At 36.7% G+C, this 21,146-nt stretch overlaps 1 long non-coding RNA gene and 1 other non-coding gene across 5 annotated transcripts in view; one reads left to right on the top strand and one right to left on the bottom strand.

Annotated features, from left to right (window-relative positions):
- The window catches only part of LOC143660370 (uncharacterized), a 270,434-nt gene that overhangs the window by 243,888 nt on the left and 5,400 nt on the right, over window positions 1-21,146 (top strand). The gene's annotated exons all lie outside the window — the stretch shown is intronic.
- On the bottom strand, window positions 12,373-12,479 carry LOC143660497 (U6 spliceosomal RNA). Its single transcript, XR_013164093.1, has one exon. It is a non-coding gene; the product is annotated as a U6 spliceosomal RNA (small nuclear RNA).

Below are 21,146 nucleotides of genomic sequence, written 5' to 3' on the forward strand. Positions count from 1 at the left end.
CCAGGGGGTGATATTATAAACTAAAAACAACAAAGAAACTACTTTTCATAATAAGAACTATAGTTAACACACACACACACATATCTGTACAAAATTTTATTTGGCAAAGTAAAAAGAAGATAGGAATGAAATTGCCATGTGGCTGCAAAGGGCTTGGGGGACTTTTAAGTTCTGATTTAAATTTTTACTGGTCCACAAGATAAGATAATTTATATGGTGGCTAATAGACATGACATAGAGAGGAAGGAGCACATTTATAGTCACAGACTGGCTACTGAATTTGTGCTGAAACACTGTGGAAACCATCCCCATCAAAATGTTTCTTGCTTGCTAATAAGCTTTATCTTGCTCCTGCTGGATGCCCACTGCAGGGAAGGATGGGGTGGTTGGGGGACAATTCTGATTCACATAGCCTGTCACCCAGACAGATGGAAACTCCACCATGTTGTAGCTCTTCCTTCTGGAACACACACACACACACACACACACACACACACTCTTCTGGATCAACGGGCAGGGAGAGAAAGCCAGGAGAATCAAGCATTGGCTTTTTTACTGGCCATTTCATTGGCTGCCATTGACATATGGATGTGCCCAATTATGTAGGGGAGAAAATTAAATATTTGGCAATATCTGTGTCTCTGGCATATACATCAAGACAGGTTAAATGTAATCACAAGATGGAATGCCACGTGGAAGTCCTTGTCTGTTTATACTGAAAGATCGACTAGGTATACTAAGGACAAATATAAGACGAAAAGCAGTTTTTCTAGTATGAAGCCTCGGCAAGCAAAATTGGGAATTAGAAGTCAAAAGACTTTCTTTTATACTTGATGGCCTTCTGTACAACTTGCATTGCTGTGTTAATCTATCATGCTTACATATGCATTTAACAAACGTTAATGAATTAATAGGTTAAGAAATCACCATGTTTGCATTTTGACGACTCAGAAAAGACACGTATTCTGACTGTGCAGCAATGTCACTGAGGTCTATTTAGAAATCATAGTTCATAAAGGAGAGAAACTTTAGAAGCAATACAATCCTAGAACAATTTTACTTACTCTCTTTCTTGAACCTAAGACTGTTCAATGAACTCAAACCCCAAATGGCATTTTGACCATCAATTATCTCTGTGTATTTATAGATATGCTCTTTCCCAGCAATTTCAGAAGGTTAAAGCAAATGTGTGTAATCAGTCTGTTATTTGCCAGAAGATAAAGTGCCACCGAGACTTGTGTGATCAAAGGAAAAGGGTTCCAGAAATAATGTTAGCAGGCGCTGGTGTTAAATGTTTGAGAGAGCTTTTCAAATATGAGATAAATGTATATTTTTCCTTTCAATCTAGGCAGGTCAGGACTTTAAAAATACAGCCCTTCAAGTATGAATATGATTTTATGCATGCTCCATTATAGACGCATATCTTTGTAATTATGTTTCCTGAGAATGATGGATTTGTCTTGAGTCAGTGTCATGCTACCTGGTGCACGCTGGAGCAATTCTAAGTCCTAAAAGATGCTTCCCCTGCTCCCAAGATTTCCTCTTTCACCTAATCAATACTGATGATTCAGATAGAAATTCAGACTCACTTCCTCAGGGATACCTTCTCTGACCACAAGACCGAGTCAGGTCCCCTGGCTGGGCTATCTCAACATGCTTTTCAACTGTCTTTCACTGTACTTATCAGATCATCCAGTTAAAGATCTGTGTTTGCCGTGACTCGATATCTGCCTTATTCACTGTGAGCTCCAAGGTTGCTTTGCTCAACATTCTAAACACACGTCTGATCGCTGTGGATGGCATGTGGAAGGTCTCAAAATAGATCTATTGAATGGATGAAAGCAGTCCAATGCACGCGTGTATTTTGGTGTGCATGTGTGTGTGTGTGTGTGGACGGGGGGGTGTATCTGTTGTCTACATGTCCCATCAAAGTATGTACAAGAGGAGGCTGGGGTGCTATAGGCAGGAAAAAGGGTCATACCTTCCCCTCTTGTGTGAAAAGAACTCAGAGAATGAGGTAGCACCTGTTCTGAGCCATCCTGCAACACTCGGAGGGCCAAGACAAACGTGGCATTGTTCTGCCCAAATCCAGCTGTGGTGCAATGTTTGAATTACTGTCTCAGAATTTGAAAATCATGCTGCTGGTGGGCTTTGTGACCCCTCCCCCCCCCCAAGCTATCCTGGCTGGTGGTGGGGATGGGGGGGATGTACTAGGATTATATTAACCTCTATCAGTGGGGGTTGGATTTTCCTAAAAGGAAATGAAAGCTTTGACTGTGGAGGTTTTGAAGACATAGTTTTTACTCTAGAAGTGGGGACCTGGTAAATATCATGGAAACAGAAAATTAGAACCCGCAATGGGGGCTACCTACGAGGGACATCAGAGAATAGTCTCAATCATCTTCGCTCCCCCCAAACTTTGTAAACAATTACATTGAGATCTGGTTTTGACTTTCGCTTTATTGAAATTTCTTCTAGACGTCCCTAAACCATCAGTAGATTCTCTTCCTCTTACCCAGTCTTCTCTCAGTGGCAGACTGAAATTATGGATGAGATGGGAAGCAGTGACCTTCCAACTCTCAGGAAGGACCGACCCTGAGCCTCAGGCTTGAGGTACAAAGTCATCAGGGACACAAGGTGGAGTTGTGAGTGGAATTGCCCAGGGGCTGATGTGATGGAGGCTGATCCTCCCAGCGGGTGGAGGGAGTGTAGACTATGGACAGTACCTGGAATTACGGCACATGCAGAGGGATAAGGGCGTGTGGAATTACATAGCAGGAGGTGAGGCGTCACTAAGATAGAGCCACGTTGTGCCCTGGCAAAGAGTTTGAATGTCATTTTTTTGTACCCAAAGGAGGATCATTTGTAGTTTCTGGGCAGCTGAAAATTCTGATTTATGTAGGCTTCAGAAATATCACTCAAGAGTAAGTGTGGAGAATGATCTCAAGAAGAAAAAAGATGCAGAGCACAACCGGTGCTGACATAATTAAAACTTAAGAAAAAAGGCTGGATTCTAAAAAAGGGAGATTCTGATTTCTTACAGACTATCTTTGTAAGTCTGATAAGTTGTTTGTTTTATTATTGAGCTAAAAATGGGCAAATTATCAACCTAGAACACATACCAGGTTTGAAGAGGTGTACTCACCATGTGTCAAGATTTAATAAAAGGATGCGTGTATTGTGATGTCAGAAAACAGAAAAATAGAAAAAACAATTGGTACAAGATTCAGGCCTGTGGCAAAGAAATATTCACACATTCCATCTATTAATCAACCCACATTTGCACAGCTGGGTCAACTGGAATCATGAAAAGAGATAGGTTTGGGTGTTTATTATGCAACTGGAATTTACGTGTACATTTGTCTCCAAATTTCATGTTATCACTACAAAACTCATCTTCCCACCGGAGATTTTAAAACTCTAAACACTGTAGCAATGTTAATTTTCTTATCTGACAGAACGTCTTTTCTCAATAATAGCTCTGCAAGAATTAAGTGCTTAATCAGCAAACTTCTAGAGCATTCAGTCCGTCTGCTATTATGCGAGATTATTCAATTTCGGTTAAGTAGTTCCCAGAGGCTTACAAAACAGACTAACTTTGTCCTAAATGTGAGTTAATTTCTTTAATATTTTCCAACCTCGTTTAACCTCTTTAGGGTATAATATGATTATTTCACCTAATATTTATTTGAATTAAATGCCAAGGAATTAAGCTCTCAGAAAAGAATTCATTTGGTATGTTTTCGGTGTTGGAGCTGATAGAGGTTTTGATATTTGTAATTTGTAGTGTTTTGTTGTTGCTGTTCTTTTACTTCCAAATATATTTTGCCATACTTGCATAATCACTGATGAGGTTTAGAGGTTTAGGAAAGATGATCTTATGTTGCCGTGGAAGAGATTCTCCTGTGAACAGAGGACATCTGTTCAAGGAAATAAAGCGAGTGACCACAAACCCAGCAGGGCTTCAATTTGATATATCCTGTTAGCTACTATCCATGCTTTTTTGGGCTGTGCTTCCCTGGTACATAGCTCCTTAAAAATATGGGAATGTAACCCCATCAGCCAGCCCAGAACAACAGCCATTAACCTGTATGGTCAGAACAGCTGGAGATGTGTTAGGAGCAGTTAACCAGCTAATGGATATTTCTGCAGAGAGAAGGTGTCTAGTACTGACATATGGGCCTCACACTCCAAGTGAACAGCGTCATAATTCCTCTATGGAGCAAAAGTCCCTGTCCCTGTATTATCTCCCTACCTGTCTGTGTGTGCCTTCTCTCCTCCTTCGCCTCTTTACCATAGTCCACCGTTAGTTTAGTAAATGTGTCGTTTGCAAAACTATTCCATTACTTATAGGATAAAGGATATTTTTGAATTCACAAAGGACAGGCAAGTTCAATTTTCAATATATATCCATATTTCTATTGGAGCAAGACTAGGTTTTAAGACATTATATTATATATTTTGTTACTAATATAGAAATTAATTGCTTGACTTTAATATAAGAAACCATAAGAAGCTATAAATAATGGCTTCAAATCTCACCCCCTACATAAAGCCTCAAAGGACCCTTTCTAGGTGCGTCACCTGAGACTTCCACCAGCAGGGTACATAATATTATAAAATATTTTAGTTTTTGCCTTTCTAATGTGTGAAACATGGTGTTTAATTGTCATTTTAATTGTATCCATTTAAGTGAAGTTCTCTTATCTTATTTATTGGCAATGGCTGAAAGTGCTTTTTGCATCTAATTATGTTTAATTGTTAAATATGCCTATGAGATAGCTACATATTACATGCCACTCTCAGGATTTCAGTATGTTTGTATATAGTATATAGCCATATAAAAATATTAAACTTCATTAGCTAATTCTTAATAAAAATTTGGTAAAATCTAAGAAAAATGAATTGTATCCATTATATATATTATTCACAAAAACACTGTTTTAGATTTCCTTATCAGGCAGGAAAAGGAAGTACTAGGCCACTGGCCCAATATAAACCAGATGAGTGGTTCTCAAAATGTGCTTCCCAAGCCAGCAGTATCAGCATCACTTAGGAACTTGCTGGAAATGCAGATCTTGGGGCCCCAAACAAACCTACAAATCAGCAGTCTGTGTTTCAACGAGTCCTCCGTGCTGAAGTTTGAGAACCTCTGGACTAAACCACCAGTGAGGAACCCCAGATGACATGCTGCTTGAGTCACTTTTTTTCACACACACCCCCACCACAGCAGGTCACTATGCATATTTTCTGATAAGAGCTGCAAGAGCTTTCTTGTAGAAAAGAAAGCTCGCTCACTCTCTGAGGCATAAGTTCCATCTATTTGGGTCTTTATTTTTTAATCCTTCCCAGATAATAGCTTTGCTAACGCATTGCTATATTTAAAAAATCTATTAACTTTTAAGATAAAAAATTCATTTACTACATTTGTCCCATATTTTCTAACTTGTAAAGTGCTTGTTTGCCCATCACTCACACTTTCTTTTTTTTGTACTTTTTAATTTTTTCATGGGCAGGCACCAGGACTCGAACCTGGGTCTCTGATATGGCAGGCAAGAATTCTGCCACGGAACCACCATGGAACCCCACCCCCCCATCACTCACTTTTGGCAAAACATTAGGAATACTCTTGTGATCTTGCATTAGGAGGATTTCTGAACATGCTCTATTCAAATCTAAACATTTCCATAGTGGAATGTCATCACAATAACCACAATGTATGTTCAAAAATTTTAGGTTAGGGGTACAAGGGTAGTTCAGTGGTAGAATTCTCACCTGCAGTGTAGGAGACCTGGCTTCAATTCCCAGCCCATGCAGACAAAATATTCAACAAATGGTGCTGCAAAGATGGGATAGTTACATGGAAAAAGAATGAAATTAAAGACCCCCAGCATACGGCATACAAAATAAAAATTTCAGGTTAAAGGCATTAAACTAAAGCATATTTATTACAAAAGGCAGTGGGAAAATATGAGCATTATTAATATTACTATTACTGTATATAAATGTTAATATATTACATGCATCATTTCATTCAAGCCTGATAACTCCAAGAGATAGGCTCTACTATGATCTCATTCTACACGTAAGTCTGCTGAAATGTTAAATAATAGGTAACAAGTGTCAGCTTCAAATTGGATACGGATCTGACAAAAAAGCCCATATTCTTAACTACTTACTATACTCCGTCCCTTCTTTAAAAAAAATGCAAACAATTGAAAAATGTATGCATTAGTATTCATGAATTCACTTAAAAGGTATTTATTTAGAAACTGGTAAGGGACTATGTGCTAGATGTAAGAAGCACAGAGTTAAATAAGACAGGGTGTTTATCCTTAGAGGGTTGACACACATGGAAACCATGATACAAAAGTCAACCAAATCTAAACCTTACCTAACCATCTTTTTTTTAGATTTTATATTTTTGTTCAATATCCTTTAAATCCCAGGAAGTTAGATCATTTTAAAAGGGATGTAATAGATAATTGAATTCAGAATCTCAGTTTTCTGCACATATTTTTCAAATTGTAAACTAATAGGCTGACGCTCACATCACATTTTCTTGTTAAAAATGAACAATGTTTCATAAACTTTTGGATAGCTTTGGTATGAACCCAAAGGAACAAAACAGCTATCTAATTCATAATGGGTCAAATACTATCAGCTAGGAAGTTTTTGGTTATTAAAAAAAGGAAACATATCTCAACTTCTTAACAATTAAGGCTGTAGTAACTACAGTTTCTAAAAATTTCAAGCTTCAGGTGCGGTTTGATCAGAATTCCATCTTAATTCTCAGTAACTCCATTGGCACACTTGTCTTTCAAATTCTGACTCCGCTATCAGGTTGTAACTGTCATAGTAACAAAATGTCTATATTAATTCCAGACCTCACTTCTATGGAATATATCATGCAAAAAGTGAAGGGCCATTCTTTTACCCAATCTTGAAGCAAAATCATTGTCCATGCCTATGAACCTAACTCAGGTCATATGTGAGTTGAATGAGAAGTTGGGTGGCTTAGAGTATCAAAGCTTGCCTCGCGACCCCTAAACGATGGATCCTGGAATGCCAAAATACAATGGCTACTACATTTATTCACTGAAAAACGATATAGGTTCATTGCAGCTAAAACAGAAGTAGAAAAGCACTTGAAATTGAATTTAAATGTTTCCATTTATTTTAACCATTTGTCCTTCAGTTAAAAGTGGAAAGAAAGAAATGTTTAAAGTAGTGAATATTTATCTGTCATTTACAATGCACAGGATGCTGTTCAAAGTGTTGTGCATGTAATCACTTGTTTACGCCTCAAAACAACCATACAAAATAGATCCTATTATGACTCCATTTAACAGATCAGAAAACTGAATCCCAGTGTGGTTAAGTAACCTGTTCAAAGAGAACCACTTAGCTAGGATGCAAACGCAGTCACTCTGGCACCAGAGATATTTACAAGCACCTAAGTATACATGATTCCCAAAGTTTCAAGTCCTACTTGCAATAAAACTGGGCCATGTGCTCAGTTTTGGCTAACAGGCTACGAAGAGAAGTGACATGGTCACTTCTGGGCCAGAGCATATATTGTGAGTATAATTTCTTCATCCACATTTTCCCCAGCTGAGACAACTGTCCACATTGCTATTTCTGTCGCCTAAATAATTGGGTCTGGAGGTTGTCGTGGAGAATATCCCCTCCCACCATCACCTCCACCACTGCCACTGACAACAATTACATGTAGCTTGAGTGAAAAATAAACCTAAACTTTTGTTAAGTCCTGAGTTTCATGGATAATTTTGTTACTGAAGCAGAACCTGCTATATACATTCCAATAGTGAAAGTCACTGTGAAGTAATTTGAAAAGTACATTTTAAGAAAATTCACAGTTGTAGTGGTCAGTGTACTAGTTTTTTTAAAATTCTTTTTATCATAAAACATACAAACAACCCCAAATTTAACTAATTCCAGTATGCAATTCAATGGTATTAATTACATTCACAATATCATGCTACCAATATCCATTACCCCAACATTTTCCTTACCCAAGCAGGGAATACTCTTTTCCTTGAGCAAAACAGTTATTAAACATGATTGAGGATTTAAAAAAAAATTTCATTAAAAAAAAATTGGTGAAAGCAGAGGTAAGATTTCCTTCCCCTGCAAAAAAAGAAAAAAAAAATTACAAAAAATTTAGCGAGAAAGAAAAAGGCTTAATGTCACGTGTAGGAACATATGAGGAGGGCTGTGAATTGGATGGACATTGCTGATTTACGTGTAGGTAAAGGAAGGGAGATGCACAGCGTGGCAAATGTGTGATCCCTGAGACTAAGAAGGAAGGACATGACAGGGGAAGCTCACAAGGGCATGTGGCCCGAAGATAGGAAAACATGGCCCAGAACCTCTTTTTCTACTCAAGAATAAGAAATGATTCTAGAGATTTTCATGGTGGCTGCTGAGAGGGAAGTTGATGGACAAATGGCTGGTTTTTGTAAATCGGTGATTCTGAAGGCATCATTGATTAAGTTGCAAAACATGTTTCAACTTTTATTTTACAAGTGCCAAAAACCTGTTGGAAGGTATAAACCCAAGCAGCTACTCAATTCACGGTGAGATCAACCACCATTTTCCAGTGTATTCTATGTGATACTGGTTTTGCATGAGTCATCCTTCTTTTCTCCTGCCAAATGTAACAGGAGATTAAGTAGCATTAACCAAACTGCTCTGAGGCATCCGAGAAGCAAGAGTATTGAAGAACCAGAATAGTCAAATTGCAGCTTTACTTAAGAAAATTAGCCTCCCAATGTCAACGACAAGATTAATAACAGCTATGTGATTTTATAATTATTTGGCTCATGGTAAAAAAAATATTACTATTTTTTGCAAGTGTTGTTAAGTCACAAGGATTATTTATTTTCAAACATCAAGTGGCAAAATATGTTTTGAATGTTTATAAATATAGGCTTTTTAAAGCAGCAACCTCCCCCAGAACTAAATTTTTTTTACAGCTGAGAATACAGGAATATAGTTGTGTACAAGAAGTGCCCACATTGCCATCTGGTAGTTTAACAATTTTATGGATATTTCTATAATTATGACTATTTAATTAAATTCTACCCAGTGGAACAGATTCTAAATAGACTTTAAATGAACCTAAAGGCTTCTTTAGCTAAGTACTCTTATTAGACAATTTTCATATTTTTATAAAATTCCAATGTAATCTAAAATTCAACCATTTTAAACAGGGTTTCTTTAACGGGATTTTTAATTAAAAAAATCAAAATGTAAAAAAGTGCTGATTCTCTTTTTTATTTGAATAATTGCTTGGAAATATTACATCTTATAGAACTGTAACTGTGATGTGATGAATTTGGGCATCTCCTAGGCTAGGATTTTCTGAAGAATTCATAAAAGTCTCCTTCTCTCTCTCTCTCCAAATATATATATATATATATATATATATATATATATCTTTTTTTAGTGTTTTCCTGTCCAAGTCACTATTTTCTAAATGTTGAGGGACTATGAATTCATGGCTTCAAAGATTGGAACAGTACTGAAGGTATAATAAGGAATAAGTGAAATGGAGCCCATTCTTCCATAAATAAGTTCACTCTTGTTCCATTAAAGCTAATCCCAATTTAAGGATAATGCAAGAGTATAGTGCCTATTTAGTATTACCTTATGATCCACTCTTTTGTAACTAAATTTATAGAGACCTATGTTTACTTTTACTGTCGAGGTACAACTATTCAAAAGGCAATGTAAAGAAAATTGGAAGTGTGCAGTTTCTTATTTGAAAAGGAATAGTAAAAACAGGTTTTACTAGGAGACTGATATTTAGCAGCAGCAATTTAATGGAAGATGTGAATCACTGGATTACTACTTCCCACATAAAATGCTGAAGTTTAGGGATTTTTTAAAAAATTGGAGGTAGTTTAAACACAGATAAACTAAGACATCTAGACGTCTATAAACATTTGTAGAATAGAAAGGAAACCTAAAATATATGATATCCTTTATGGAAAATTTTAATTACCTTGTGCACTAAAACAGCATTCTCAGGATGGAAAAATGGAGATGGGGCATTTTGATTCAACAGGAGATGCAAACATGAGCCAACGATGCTGGACTGATGAGATATTGGAGCATGGATACACACAATTTTATTTGTAAGAAATGGTTGCATTACATTCACAGGAACATTCCATATTTGAAATGTAATATTGGATAAAGTTTGTTTGAGGTTGTTGGTCAGTCAAATTTTGAAATTTTTTTTCTACTCAAAATTTTCCCATATTCTGATTTGGGGCATTCCCAGTGGGTTGACTGGTGAGAAGCAGAGGGCTACCTACCAACATGGAAGCCAGAGGGGCTACAACCTCCCTCCTTGGCTCCCTGACAACTGGTGTATGGACAGATTTGGCCCATTACTTGCTCCCATTCAGGCCTGACACTGGTGAGGCAAAGACATGGTGTATTGGTTTGTTAAAGCTGCTGGAATGCAATATACCAGAAATGGAACAGCTTGTAAAAAGAGAATTTATTAAGTTACAAGTTGCAAGGCCATAAAATGGCCAAACTAAGGCATCCAGAGAAAGGTACCTTGGCTAAAGAAAGGCCAATCTCTGTCATATGTGGAGGCACGTGGCTGGCATATGCTGGTCCTTGTTGCTGGTTCCATTGCTTCCAGCTTCTGAGGCCAGTGGTTTCTTCTCTAAGCATCTGTGGGCCTTCACTTAGCTCCTCCAGAACCCAGCTCCGGGTTTTGGTTTGCTTAGCATCTCACGGGAAGGCATTTAGTGATGTCTGCTGGGCTCTGCACTTTCTCCAAAATGTTCCCCTTTAAAAGGGCTCCAGTAAACTAATCAAGACCCAGAGTCACACCTCCATCTAATGAAAAGATCACACCCACAATTGGGCACATCACATATCTATGGAGATACTCTAATCAAAAGGTCTCACCACAGCTGGGTGTGTCACATCTCCATGGAACAATCCAATCAAAGTTTCTACCCTACAATATTGAATCAGGATTAAAAAACATGGCTGTCCCCACAAGATTAGATCAGGAAAAAGGATTTGGATTTTCTGGGGAAACTAAAAACTTCAAACTGGCACACATGGGGACAACTGTGTCCTATCTCTTGCTCCTCAAGGATGCCTTGGAGTCTATACATTTTCTAACCCAAGTCCTTGAGAATCCCTAGGAGTTGGCACAATCTTTGCACTACATTTCCTCATTGCTTGTAGTGGACAGCATCTGTTACTTTTGCTTATGCCAGTACCTCTTATTTTGAAAAATATTTTGCATATATTTCTTGAGTTTACTACAGTTTTAGTAATGTGCAGATGTTGCAGTTTTATATACTAAGTAAAATCATGGCTTATGCTTCTAAAAAATTTACAGCTCAAGCAGGAGGTGAATCAGTGTGGAAAGTGCTACATGCATAGAAATAAAATAACTCAAGAGGTAATATGCATCTCCTGAAATTGAAAGGTACCACAGGAATATGAGGCATCTCAATAATGTACCAATGTTTTCATATCTGGTGGTCCTACTTTTACTGGAAAATTTTGCAAATCAACTCTGTGTGTGTGTGCGTATGTGTTTTGAGTTCTTATAAATATCCAAACATGGCTTTCTGAAATCTACCTAATCCAGAAATTGATCTCTTAACATTAACTTCTATCTTTAGAGGAAAAAAAATAATTTTAAAAGGAGCTTTAAGATTCAGATCCAATGACTGAGTTCTCCAATAAAATTAAAATCTATATTTTCTCCTGCCTCCTCATATCTGAAAACAACTTCTCATTTTATGCTAATGATACAATACTTTTGAAGTTGGTTATAATACAGGAAAGTTAATTTCCTGAATGCTGATGATCAAGTGCAAAGGTAAATCCATATCACCTAATGGCTAGCAGGAGCATAACCTTCTCTTGGATATAAATAAACAGTTATATATGAAGTATTTTATTCCTTTATAAACTCTGAACTTAACATAGATCCTGTGTAAAGATATAAAATAAACAACTGTTTGTTTCTGCAAACTTTTTCTAAAATTAAGTTGTAACTACCAGCCTTTAGTCCTGGCTCAGTGGCGAAACCTGGTTACAAGTTTAATAATATGAATATTTTGGGAATCAAACCCTTCAAGGAAACAATTACATAGTCTCTCAGGCTGCTAAATAGGAGGAATGCTGCATATACTTCAAATTTGGTAGCATTTGATCTACAACTAAAGATGGAAATATATCATGCTCTTCTCCATAAATGTATATCATATCATTATGAAATAAGAAAATACTTTTATCTTCAAATATTCTATCCAGGAAGGGATTAAGTAAATAAAGAAGTGTAAAGGTATTTTTTTTTCTAAAAATATGGAATGCTTCACAAATTTGTGTGTCATCCTTATGCAGGGGCCATGCTAATCTTCTCTGTATCGTTCCAATTTTAGTATATGTGCTGCCAAAGCGAGCATATAAAGGTATTTTAAAAGGACTGTTTTTGTGATCCAAAAAGCTCATTGAAGGGTGGTACGATGGTGGCTCAGTGGCAGAACTCTTGCCTGCCATGCCGGAGACCCAGGTTTGGTTCCCGGTGCCTGCTCATGCTAAAAAAAAAAGCTCATTGAAATGGAGGGGGGCATTGATAAATCTCAAATTCAAATTCTATTGGTTTCTGCCAGTCACCTAGAATTAATAGTTAGAGTAAAACTTATTTGTATTCTACACCCATGTTGAGACTAAGTCACTGTGAAAGAATGAATGAGTGTTGGAATAGGAGGGGGCTGATTTATCATTAAGAGTATGCCTGCTTCAGTTAGGGCAGCCTTGCTTTGGGGATGGATGGTGCCAGGTGAGCATTAGAATAGCTTGAGATATGTCATGTCTGGGCCTCAAAGGAAGTTTTGTGAGGTCCAAAATATGCCATCTCACATAGTATTTGGTATAGAATATGGATAACCATATGTTATCTAAAATCACACCCTTCATATAAGTAACACTTGGGGTTCCCTACTTTCATATTTCACTTTGTCAAATTGAGTCATTTTGAGACCCTGCCATGGACTTCCAGCTGAAAATGTTGCATTGACCACCCTGATTTATCTTCTTTGCCAAACTCCATAACAGTGAGAGGAATGGAATTTCTATAAGAATTAATCTACACAGCAAAAGAAAAGAGTTCTAAGACTCCACCATTGATTAAATAGAGCAATAGCTGTAGAGCAAATTGCTGTACAGTACATTGGGGGAACATGGGCTTGGGCACAACAAAAAATTTCGTCAATGACTACTTTCTTACTTAGATAGCACAAAGGGTCCCAAAGAGCAGGGAAAGACATCCCATCATGGCCAGCCTCCCTGGGAGGCCAGCTGTTCTGGTCGGTGGATGGCAGCTCTACATGCCCCACTTCATGCCAGAGATAAGAGACCCTATGCTTTTTCAGAATGGAGTATTTACACACCCGAGAAGGATGGGGCCCTCCCGCTGAGATTCCCTATCCCGTTAAGCCTCTGGAGCCTGCTTGTTCCTGGATTCTGGGTTTAAGGTATGGTCAGGCCTTTTCATTAGACCTAATATCTCCTCTAAGCTGCAGAATAGAAACATCTGCAGACAGCAGAGAGAAAGGCAGGAGACAGGTGATGGCTGAGAGATGACTGCTAAATGTGTGTGGACTTCCCCAGCAGCAGCTTTATAGGGAATCAGAAGGCGACTGAAGAATGGGAGCCAATTTAGAAAGCAGAGGAGCTCTGAACTCAGACCCTTATGGAGATGAGCAGCCATACCATTAGCCCCAGAGAAACCCTCGTAAGGTCAGTACTCAGGAGCTTCCAGTACTCCTGGGTTTGGGAGTGAAGTACTGAGTCGCACAAAGAAAAATTGGCTGAAATTCTTTTGAGAGGGATTGTGCCCAAGGAATCCTTCTTCTGCACACACAGGTGATCCTACAGCTTGCAGGTGATGGGAGGTTTCATCTCTGGAGCGAGCTCAAGGTAGTCCCTGGGTTCCTCATTAGTTCACGCTGTCATCATTTCATGGCTGTCGTATCTTTGTGAAGCAGCAGTCTCTGTGGTTGGTGTGATATAAAGCAAACACCGCAGGAAAAATCATGAAGGTGTTGGAGTCTGATCTGCTTCTACAATTTGAGAAGTTATTCAGTGCACAAGAAGCCCACATCTATGAGGAAGTAGCTGTGATTAAGAATGTTTTTGTTTTTTAAACAATTTAGGTCCATGATTCATTCAAAGAGGCATTACGTTGTTAAGGATATAAATGTATAATTCATTACATGGTTTGGACCCAACTATTTAGAAAAGGGGATTATTGGGTATTTCTTTTGCCTAGGGGCACCATGAAAATAATTACGGAGATGCCAACAGAGCCATGAACAGAGAAAGTTTGGACCCTCTGGTCTAATGCAATTAAGGCAATGCCATTCCTTTGTGTAAGAGTCTCACCATCCCAGTTCTTGGGAGAAAGGAACCACCATAGAATTCAATGTTGGTCCACGAGAAACAGTAGAAATTGTATGGGTAACTTCTCAGAAAGTTATTTTCTGCCTAATAAGAACTGTCCACAGGAGATGAAAGATTTTGCCACCCTGGTTTGCCCCCTCCTTCCAGCTTTTAAAGTTGGTTTTATTGCCTGAAGCTGAGTTAGCCATCAGACAATGTGAGATGACAACTGTAAGAATAAAAGGCAAAATCCTGAGGGCAGCAGGGAAGTACTTCAGCCATCTACCTCCACACCTGTTATTATATAGAAATAGAATCTCTGCTGGGTCACATCACCGTTGTTGGCTTTACTAGTACTTGTGTCTGAAATTCCTAACTGATGTAATGTTAAACAGCCATGATTCTTGACTTAAGAAAAAGAAACATGAAATAACTTATTATATGTGTAGTTTGAGCAGCATGGGGAGCTGGAGGGGTGCATAAAACTTATGTATGGAAGTAAAAGGCAAATTTTTTTGAAAATAATATATCTAGAAATAGCAGTTGTAATTGCAAGTTGTTAAAAAAATATGTAGGTAAATGCAAGGGGAAGAATTCAAGTCGCGTGTTTTGAGAGTCACAACCGGAAAGGTTGGGGCTAATAATTACAATAGTTAACATTTATTTTGCATTTACTATGTTCCAGGCATAGTTCATGTTATTTTACACATGCTTATTCATTTAATTTTCTCAACAACCCTGTGAGGTAGGGACTTTCAAACATCTCCGTTTTCAATAGATTTTAAACGACTTGTCCTTGTTCACATAGGTAATAAATAAAGGAGATGGTTGAAATAGGAGATTGCTGTTATTCATTGTAAACCTTTTAGTGGAATTTCACTTTTAGTAAGTTCTTTTTTAATCTAGTGAATTTTAACAATCATTCGAAAGAGTCCAACTGTGAAAGATGCATTTTTCTAATTTTTCGAGGAAATTAAATATGAGACACAACATTCCTAAATGGCTATGCTGCAATGATATGCTCTTAAAATTTAGCAGTGAAAACATTGGCTCTGAAGAGACTCCATAATACTTAAAATTGGTGTGTGTAATGTCGGATAATGCTTTTGGAGGCGGGCTTTATGTGAACTGGAACTCTGCATGGAAAAATTACCCGAAAAGGTCAGGTATCTTTGAAGAGATTCATGGGTGGGTTTTGGCCAAATCTTACATTTGCACGTGACTTAGATAATTACATCTATTTAATTAAGCACCACATACCCAAATAGACTGAGTTAATTTTAAGTTAAAGTAAGATCAGATGAAACTGGGAGTAATGTGAAATAAATGAATTTCATCTTAATTTGCTCCAGATAAACCAATATTATTTCCTTCAAGACCATTTATCATTCTTTTTTTTCAAAAACAGTCAAGAACATATATATTTGTAAAGATAAACCTCTATTCATAAAAGCCAGAACACTGAATGTGAATGAGACTTTAAAGATAATTTAATCCAACTTAGATCAGATCTATGATTATCACTACAAATTCCCCCAAAATGAATAACTAGTACTTGTTAAATACCCTAAATGAAAAGAAAATCAAACCCCTGAGGCAATCGACTAAAATTATGTTTTAGAGATTCTTGCTTATATTGGAATTATATTTGAGAATGAATAATTTTGATTAATAAATCTTGAATAAATATTTATCAAATTATTATGTAAAGATAATTGAGGAAAAGATTTTCTTAGGCTCTTTCCTTCCAGGTTAGAGTCTGTGCACATCGAAGTTGCTATTAGGTACAATTAGTCACGAAGGTCTTCTCTCTTGCAGGGGTGCGTAAGGGACACCAAACACTCCATTCTTACTGTTGTTAGTGTAGGAAATAAAGCAAATACTTTAATTATGCCCTAATGAGAATCTAAATCTCAATAATTTGCTTTATCTATGGCAACAAACTTTGTTTTCATTCATTTGAAAATTATAACCATTTGGTCATCGCCTATATCCAACAGTCTGTTCTAAATCAACATTTCTTTTCATATGTCATGTTTGGAAAACAGCATAATTTAGTGTAGTTTTTTTTTTTATATACAAAGTATCTTTTAAAATGATGACGCCATCTATTTTGGATTGAAACATGTTCCTCACGAAGCCCGAGCACACCCAGTCCAAAGGCTTTATGGCACCGGAACTCTGCATTTGTAAATAGGACCTTCAAAGTACCTATTAAGATGGGGCCAAAGTGAGTCAGGTTGGGTCTTAATCTCATAGGACTGGGGTCCTTGAAAGTAGAGGAAATTTAGACACAGTGGTAGAAAGAGACACTTCTTCTAAGAGTTTTAGATTCATTATAAGTTACAGTTTGCTTCAGAGCCACCTCCAGAATGCCACAGACTTCAGAGAAAACGTGACCCTACTGACACCTTGATTTTGGACTTCTAGTCCCAAAAGTGTCAGACAACAAGTCCCTGTTGTTTAAGCCAATTAGTCAGTGGTGCTTTGTACCAGCAGTCCTGGCAAACCAAGACGTGATCACATTATGACTTTCGTTCTTGAATATGTATTTTTTGCTTTCCCCAGCTTTATGTAATGTGATTATTTACTTTACATTTTGCTAATCTAGGAGAATGCAAAGGAAGGGAAAGAATATGAATTTAAAAATTTGCCAATGGTACAAAAATACATACATGCATATATATATGTTAGATTTTATAAATAGATGCTTTTATATAATAAAGAGTTGTCTTTTGTTGTCCATGGATAGGGATGATTTTTAGTCATTAACTCTAATGGAGTGGAAGGAAAAGACAACTTTTGCATATGAAGATGGTTTTCTGTTTTCACTTTTATTTTTAAACAGTTGAATAATTGTTATCAAATGTAGTCTGATGATATTTCACAATGTATTTTTATTTTACTTGCTGTGTGGAATTTTAGCCAAGAATAATTGCATTTATTTCCCTCCCAGAAATAGCTCTTATTTGAGGGCAGGAATTGAAAATGGATTAGGATAAAAAAGACTTAATATGTGAAAAATAAATTTCATATGTTGGATTTTTCAATAAGTCACCATTAGGTTGCTTCAATTGACTATACATATATATATATCAAATTTGAAGTAAACAAACATCTCTAGTTTGTCTGATGTGAAGATTTGACTTTCATGCACTTTATCAACACTTTTAGATGCATGATTGGTTTCAAGTCTGTTAAAGCAGAGTTCTTAATGAGGGTCATTTATATACTACATTAGAAGTGTTCTTTCACTCTAGATACAGAAATATCTAGATATCTATAGATAAAAAAATATCAAGCCTAGTCTTCATGCATATATATGTTGAGAAAGCTTCCTAAATTGTGACTTATAAAATATAATAAGTGATAAGCAGTATTTCAGGACATTGAATTTTAATAAAATGTGCAACATTTAAAATCTCAAAACCTCTTTAATATTAGGTTATGAAATATCTCTATCACAAACTGATATTAAAGTTTGAATATAATATATTTATATATATCAGATAGTGAAATGTGAATACACACATCCAAGGTGGCATCACCATAAATTTCTGTTTAAGCCCATAGAGTAAAAGCAAATGACTGATTAGTGCTCTGAGTCGGTGTCTAAAACCATCTATACATTATTGATTGAGCTTGATTCAGGACTCAGAATCTTAGATTCATCATTGAAGACAAAAAGAGAGGAAGAAAGAGAGAAAATAAAGAGGGAAGGAAGGAAAGAAGATAGGCAGGTAGGCAAAATTTTAAGCAGTAAGCAAAGAAGAAAGGAAAGAAGTCTTAAGAACCTAAGAGATACCACAAAATTTAATTTTTACTAAATATAATAGAGATATAGTAAAGAAAGTATAAAATAATGTATCTTTTATTTCTTAAAAGAAATACACCTAAACATTCCTATTAGGTGGTATTTTATATATATCATTGAACAATAATGAAGCCATTATAGAGTAACTTTGGTTCTCAAATTTGACTTTCATTTTCTCTGTATTTAAAATAAATGTTATGCAGCAATCTACTTTCCACTTTACTAGTCTAATAGAGCATAATTGTTACACAGTCAAAAACACAAAGACATAACACAAAAGAAAAGCACTGGGGAAACAAAATTAGCTTAGAATTCATCCTCTATTGCCTTGTTCCTCTGTCTGTTCCTCTCTTTTATTTACTGTCCTCCTAACAAAGGAAGGTGATGGGAAGCAATATTTAGAACATACCAGTTAAAATATGTGTGGTCAATAAGTTTCCTACCTTGCATCTCTGTAACAATAATGTGCAGTAGATATTTTATAGAGGGAGAGATAATGGTTCATATAAGAGAACTTAGCAATGAGTCTGGATATAGGATAAATAAAAAAAAGTGAACAGTAATTCTATATTCCATGACCAAACAATTGAAAAATATATGCACATACACACATATGAACTTAAAACTATAATGGACCTACCACTGATACTGTGTCAAACTTTAGGGACACCCAAATCAATAGGTCATGCCCTTGATCTTGATACTTACTCTGGTGAAGCTTATGTAGGTATCAGAGAAGCTTAGCCTACCTAGGTAGGTATGCCTAAGAGTGAATTCTGGAGGACCTCTTTTGTTGCTCATATGTGGCCTTACTCTCTAAGCCCAACCTTGCAAGTGAAATCATTGCCCTCCCCCCTACATGTAACATGACATCCAGGGGTGAAAGTCTCCCTGGTGGCATGGGAAATGACTCCCAGGGATGAGAATGGCCCTGGCACCGTGTGATCAACAATTCCATCCTGACCAAAAGGGGAAAAGAAGTGTAACTAATAAAGTGTCAGTGGCAGAGAGAGTTCAAATAGAGATGAGAGGCTACTCTGGAGGTTGCTCTTATGCAAGCTTCAATTAGATATTGCTACCTATCATAACCTCCCAAACCCCAACCAGGACCATTCCAGCCAATCCTAAAGAACACCTAGGGCAATACATAAGATTCCACAAGGGTTCCATGTACTACTGTAAATTCCAAGAAATCTACAACCTCCAGATGGGTCCCTGGACCAGAGAAGTCCTGAAACCTAGAGGGCCCAGCCTCTCCAGAACATCAGATAGTTCCATCTGCCTACCCCATATTAGTGACAGCCCTTTCCAACATGAAAAATTTAAAATGGCCATAGCCCAAACACCCCTAAAGAGAGGGATGGGGAGATCAAAGGTGATGGTGGAGTTATACAGAGAAGATAGGATTTAACAAATAATATGGTTGCTGAATCATTAAATTAATCTCTCTTTTAGTCTCTAATATCTTAGCACAGCTAGATGTAAAAACCTAATATTGTGGAATTGTAATCCATGTCAAACTCTGAAATATGTTCTACAACTAAGTGGTACTGTGCTTTGAAATTTATTGCTTTTCTGAATATATGTTATTTTTTCACAAAAAAAAAGAAAGAAAAAACATCGATTGTGGTGATAAAAAAAATTTAAGCCTTCTAGCCTCCTATATTGTGGAGCAGCTAGAAAGAGAAGACTGAGAGGATTGTATGGTAGCCAGGACAAATTCTGAGAGCTCTCCTGTAACTACTTGTTGAAGAGTGCATAGAAAACTATTACTTTTTTACATCTTGCTTTGTATACATGTTATACTATACAATAAAAAAGTTAAAAAAAAACAAAACTATAATGGACCTAGAAATAGATCTAATGAAAGTTTTGCAAATGCACACATTGACATTCTTAAAACTTTGCTGAAATATATTAGAATAAAGCTTTAATGAATGGAGATTTGTCCCAGGCTTCTGATGGGAACATTTATTTTGTGAGGGTGTCAATTCTCCCTAAATTGATTTATGAACAATACAACTCAAATAAAAACCTGACAGAATTTTCCATGGAACTTGAAAAGCTGATTGTAAAACTTATACAGAAATTCAATGGTCCTAAAAACCATAGTATGTCTGAACAGGAGGTTGGATAATGAGGGGAAACTTGGTCTATTTAGAGGTCAAGATGTTAAAAACCATGGTGATTAAGATATTGAGTGTGGGGTGTATAAATTGAACAAAGAATAATGTGGAAAGTCCGGAGATGGTTCCAGTAAAATTGTGGGTAAAGGCATGAACTTCCTCTAAGAGGAGGCATTTGTGTTCCATAAACATTTGAATAAAAGTGTAAAATGACTAGTAATCAGAAACATTCAGAATGACCTACTATGCAGAACAAAAAAAAGCAAAATGAGAGAAAATATTCAGCCTTTGAGAGGAGGTGGATCAATGGAATTTATTCTTCGTTACTGGCCGCGATTTAAATTAGCACAACCATGTTGGAAACTTGCCCTGCAGTAGCTTGTAAATTTGACCATATATACACTCAGCAATTGCATCCATCGTTATATTTCTAGTAGGAATTTTACACCTTGCACAAGGAGACATAAAGAAGGCAATTCATAGCAGCAATGTTTGGAATGTTTAAAATCCAGAGACAACCTAATTAACTTTCAATAAATTGTAGTATATTCACACAATAGACAGCTATGAAAATGAATGTACTACACTACCAGAGCAATTGGACAACACAGATTAATCTTGGTAACATAATGTAGAGTGAAAAATGCAGCATGGCCCTTTTTAAAACATCAGAAACAAGCAAAACTAGGGCTAGTTTATAGATTTTCATTATATTCAGTATCTTATATGCATTTTTTCCCAAATCAAAA

Source organism: Tamandua tetradactyla, chromosome 16 (assembly GCF_023851605.1).
Source record: "Tamandua tetradactyla isolate mTamTet1 chromosome 16, mTamTet1.pri, whole genome shotgun sequence".
NCBI lineage: Eukaryota > Metazoa > Chordata > Mammalia > Pilosa > Myrmecophagidae > Tamandua > Tamandua tetradactyla.